Source organism: Silurus meridionalis, chromosome 6, assembly GCF_014805685.1.
Source record: "Silurus meridionalis isolate SWU-2019-XX chromosome 6, ASM1480568v1, whole genome shotgun sequence".
NCBI classification, from domain to species: domain Eukaryota; kingdom Metazoa; phylum Chordata; class Actinopteri; order Siluriformes; family Siluridae; genus Silurus; species Silurus meridionalis.
Window position 1 is genome coordinate 2,309,084 of NC_060889.1, and position 6,157 is coordinate 2,315,240.

Here is a 6,157-nt window from a genome sequence, read left to right on the forward strand (position 1 = left end):
ATTTGTTTTACTGATGCGCCAATTCTCAAATCAAGCATCAAAATTTCGGCAACACAACCGGCAGTTAAAACAGTCCGTGTGGAAACATAGCAAAAGTTCCATTTGGTGTCCTGATGATTTATAAAATTACAGTATAAAATTATAGTATAAAATAAAACATCATAATTACTTTCAAATATTTTACAAGAATATTTTGTCTTCATGCTCCATTTTGAGTTTTGATTTTACTAATAATAAACACACATTTGCATAAAGCAGCCATATTTGTGCCCATGTTGTGGAGAATTAAGAGCTTGAAAAGTATTAATTAAAGGTACATTTAGAACAGATAAAAATGTCTGTATTCTTTTTATAGTGAATGAGTCAGCTTTCAGATGATAGTTGAAAGCTGACTCATTCATATACAAGCCATTTTATCCCTTTTTTAAAAATAGACGTAAGCGATACTGGTACTCATGTAACGTAATTCAATAAAATGCTTTTCAGCATCTGGGCTGTTCATTAGCGTGAAAGGTGAGCCGCGGGTTTGACTCTCAGCCGAGGCTGCATGAACGCCGTGGCTTGTTGAAAGTGATGAGAGTTGCTTATGAGTATAAATGAAAATGAATCTACTTATCAAAGCACATGCAGTATACTGAGGGCACAACAGCACTGTAGAGCGAAGCTCATTTAACACTAATTTCAGTAGACTTTATGAAATGTCATGCCAAGCCGTATTTGTTATAGAGGTGGATATCATCTTTTTCTTTTAGCATAAAAAAAAAAACCTATCTTAGTTTTGTGACATTTATTAGTACCTACTGTATAAAACTGCATTAAAGGCACAGCTGAAAAAATCCCTAAGGAAATACTATATAACTAAGTTATGTAAACATATAATTGTAGTACACATTACATTATAATTGTAGTGCACAGGATCCAAACTCAATACTGCTGAAAAATGTGTGGCAATAATAAAAAAATGAAAGATTTGTTTGTACATGATTTGTTGAATAAAAACATTCTTGACTCACATGGACTCACAAGTGTAAGGAAGGAAGGCAGAGTGCCATCAAGCAACATCTTGCATTCCCCCTAGGTGGTTTTCCTAGTTGTACACCTTGCAATATGTCCTTAGACTATTTTAGACTATGTGCAATATTTAACTAACACACACACAATACCCCAGACAAACATTAATGTTAACGAAGATTAAACTGACTGAGTACAAGAACTGCAAGCATAAAGCTTAAATGCATTGCGTTGGCTTTAAAACGTAGTGTTTGTAAAAAGCTAAATGAAGTATTTGTATTCTATAAGAGATCCTTAGATGTTTAATCAGTAAGGAAACTTTGTAACCTAAACGTAAACTGATTCCTAATGTAAAATTATATGTTTACATACCTTAATTATATATTATTACCTTGAAGATGATTTCAGCTGAGCCTTTAATTCAGTTTATAGGTACCAATAAACGTACTTCACCTTTACACTAAACCAGTGGGTCTACTATGTTTGTGGTCCTGGTGTGATGCTGTGGACCAATCCATCATTTCATCCCAAAGCATCCACCATATATCAACACTGCACTGACACTTGATACTCCCCTGTTATTCTCTCTGCAGGCAATATAGCATTATGTGCCAGCTAACTTTCCAGACAGAGCAATTACTCGTTTGAATTGGTGTCAAAACACAAAGCTTTCACCCTCTGTGATGGAGCTTATCTGCAGCCTGTAAGTCTAGTCAGAAGCTGACATTCGAGTTAACATCTTGTCAGTGTTTCTATGATGTGGTTCGTACACTCTTGGATTCTGCTGTCATCTTTTTTGTGTCACATATTTAAAATGCTTAAACTTACCTCAGAATGAGATGGTGTGGACAGATCATGAATTAATTAGCAAGCCCACAGGGCAAAAAAATATCCAGTGTTATGGCTGGTCAACTAAATGACTCATTTCATGTTGTGTACTGACAATATGCTATTTACTATGCAAGTCATGCTAACACTAATGAAACTGTGGTTGGATATTGTAGGCAAGGCAAGGGGGTTGAGGATAGCTCAAAACATAGTAGTTTAATCCAGTAGAACATATTTTTTTGGCGTCCTGGACAGGACAATCAGATCAAATTTCCTCATTCATTCTGATGTTGGATTTAAACCTGAATTGAAACTCTTGCCCTAATTATTATCCATGCTGCTGCCACATGATTGGTTGATTGGATAAGCAGGCATCCATACAGGTGTCCACTCCACACGTGACACTTCTGCTTTATGATCACACTTCGATTCATGCAACATGTTCCTTAATTACAGGAGCGTAATTACTTTTGAGGATTTAAGGAATAAATTTGAGTCCTCATCATTCTGATCAAGCGCTATTCATACTCGACGTGGAGCTGCTGAGGCTTGATGAGGCGTAATTAAAACACTGCGGATGAAACGAGCTTGTCGTGCAGACTAATCATGCACCGCTAGTGAAATGTGTGGCATGAAAACCGAGCGGTGGCCACAAACCGTGCCATGTCATTGGTACTGAATAGGAGCAGTTCAATCGAGCAGATGCAACTGATTATTACAAAATCAACTCTTCAAGGGGAACAGCTCTTCCAGTGCATATTACTGACTTAGTAGTAGTAGTAGTAAAGTGAATCAAAACACTAGAGATTATACTATAGCAGTGGTGGGCGGTCAGGGCCAGCAAAGCCTTCTCTGCTGGCCCAAACACTATCAAAAGCTCTGACCTACATTTACAACCTGAATTCTAATATCTGTTTCATGGAATTGTGTTAATTTATTCCCAACTTCATTTCGTAGCGTTTCTCTTGGCTGCACTGCTTCCAGTATGTGTATGTTAGATTTCCAATCACATTTTAGCCTCTATGTGCTGCCATGTCAATCTAATCTGCCCAAGGCCTTCAAAGTCAATACTGTTGGCTCCTTTATTATAGTCTCCTTAAGAATAAGCTCTGTTTCTATAACCAATCAGATTACACAGGGCAGCTAGTTGGCCCAGAATAGTGTCAGCATTTTTCCGTACTCTGATTGGTTGGTTACAGCCAAGTTCGACTGGAAAAACATGTCTGTAGCACTCTGCACACATGAATACATCAGAGTATTGTACTATAGAATATACTATTCAACACAACGGTTTCTAGGTCAGACTTCTTGAGATCTTTAGTGTTTCCATGTGCAACAACCAGCCACAACAGCAAAAAAGGGGGGCACAAGGGTAAGTTCTGATGGTTCGAACTATGAATCAGCAAGTCTAAATGTTAAGAGAGTCATATTCTTTATAAAGGGTACCTTTTGGACCAAGACTCCAAGCAGGGACTCTGGCAAAAAATAAGAATGCTACAAGATAACACAGACTTGAGTGCACTTTAGGATATAAAGTATCCCACCATTCTACAAACCTGCCTGATAGTAATACCATCAAAACATCCTATTCTATTATAATATCCATGAACTGCCCAGATTCTGACCATTACCTAAGGGTACACCAGATACCATTCAGTAACATGAACTCCATTCTTTAAGGTTGGCATATTAAATTATGCATGTTGAGCAGCAGGTTGGGCGGCATGGTGACGCAGCATGTAGCGTCCTCACAGCTTCTTTGTTTGCAGTTTGATCCTGAGATCTCTATGTTCTTCCCAAGTCCACATGGATTTCCTGCTCACAATTTGCCCCAAGGTGTGAATTTGTCTGTTTTTGATGGATTGGTGTCTAATCCAGGGTATATTCCCACCTGCACTTAGTGTTTCTGACCCTGAATAGCATAATGAATGACGATGAATCAGTGGATCTTTGAATGGCTCAATATACTGGCTGTTGAATGACTAGTTAATAATACACAAAATAGGAAATATATAATGTTTCACTCACACAGAACACATTTGGGTTGGTAAAGATTCATTGGACCAGTGGTTAACGTTTTGTTCTTTTCTGTGCTGAAGTTTGAGAGTTCAAGGAGCAGCATTGTGCCAAACGAATGTTTTATATATATTCAATAAAGGTTTTATAGAAAATGGACCTGCTGTCTATTCCCTATTATGTCCATACAGCCGTTCTTTTTGGCAGACCCTATTTACTAAAAGAGTCCATGTGGAAAATCTGTACACATCCTACATTTACATTACACTTTGCCTTTAATTATTACTTCCTATAAAGACATGCTATGAAAAAAACTCTTTTAACCACATCAGGAAGCACTTAGGGTGTAAATCCATTAATCCATTTAGATGATTATTAATGCAACATGCTTACCATTTACACCTTTGAATCATATTAAACCCTTCAATCATTAAAACCTCCTACATTTCAATATTAACACACGCAAGCATACAAAATATTACAACAAACCATTAACAAAACCTCCAGCAAGCAAAACAAAGCCTTTAAATGGTTTTGCGTTGTTTTTTTTTTTTACAATGTAGTTATTTACTGTGGCCAAGTGATGCAGATCTTATCTATGGAGCTTTCCTGTATATATTAGATGTATAATTGATACAAGAATGGTGAGATATGAAGCTTGCAGTGCAAGCTGATAGATAGAAACCTTTTAGGATGAATTAAGGCCACAGTTGTTATTGTATCGCATTGTAACCTGAGTCACTATGCAATGGATTTAACATTTTATCATCCTTAGTTACTGCCTGGTCATGGTAACTAGGTCAAAATTGGTTTTGTACAGAATTTTGTGTAATAGGACCAAGTAGGTTCATTAGAAAATGTTCTTGAACTGAAAAGTGTCTTGAACCTGAGTAATAAATACAGTATATTTATTTACTGTATATGTTAAAACCAAGCATCATCATCTAGGTTCTTTTGTAACCAAGGCCCTGATCTTACTGATTACTATTTTACATAGATCAAAGACAGCAAAGGAAAAAATATATAATGCATTATTTATGAGATTGTCACCATAGTCATGGGTGTTGAAAAGATCAGAGCTGACTTAGCGGCCCACTTAGTGATGTCCGCTAACGAAAAATGTCTTGTAAGCAAATCTTCAGAGATGCATGAATTAAAAATGGACACAGCAGTGCACTGTTCAACCACCATTACAAGAATGTTTTGTGACTTTTGCTAACACTGACTGACGGAATTTGTGGAGAAAGTTGGACTTAACTGGCTAAAATGAAATAATAAATATTCTCTGCCTTTACCATGAGGAAATCAGTCAGTGTGACAAAAAATGGCTTGTTGCTGGCTTGCTAAACATGTTTCCCTCACATTATGATTATCAAGCTGTGGTCAAATCACTAGCTATGCAACATATAAAAAAACAGGGATATATCTTATTGATTTATTTCATAATCTAAATAGCGAGCGAAGATATACATTTTCAATGCTAAATGATAAATGGGTCATTTTTCTAGTAATTAAGTCTGCATCGACATTACATATAGTTATATGTCAATTCAAAAGTCAGGTGGATGTTCCTTCTCAAAAGAAATGCCATAAACCAGTCATTTTTACCTCAGAAAACAATCCTTTCAAGACTGACTTGCATATTTAGAGTGAATACTAGTTTTCCTTTGGAATATTGAACCGATATATACTGTGATAGAGAGTATTCATGTTTATTGATTTCTTTATGCCATTTGTTAAATTGAATGCAAATAGTTGCTTTTAGGCAGTCGTAGGAAACATAAACATATACAAAATTCTGTGTTTGGACAACGCAGCAATGCTTAATTGCAACAATGAAACGTAACGGATGTGTATATATTCATAATTCTTGGTGGAACAATGTGCGTTATATACATTAAATATGTAAATATATAAATCTATAAAGCTCTGTTCGATTGTTTGCCTTCGTTTTTGAAACGCCAGTCAAGCTAGGTAGCCATAGGTGTCGCTTAATTTTTCATCTAGTGGCTAGCAGCATTTATGCCCAAAATGGCAGACAGAAAATGCTAATGTTCCCCTGATTCCAGAAAAGACTTTTAACCACTGGCTACTGCTGAAGATGGTTCTCCATTAACAGTTTAAAGATCCATGAAGTTCCTGACCTGAGTGACACCTAAGAAAAATGAAGATGGATTTGAACTTCAATTAACATAATCTGCTACAATGGCTTATAACAACAATTACCATGAACAGTTTTTGCATTCAAGTGTCATTTAACACCTCAACAATGATGGAATTATAGTGAATGGACAGTTGAGGT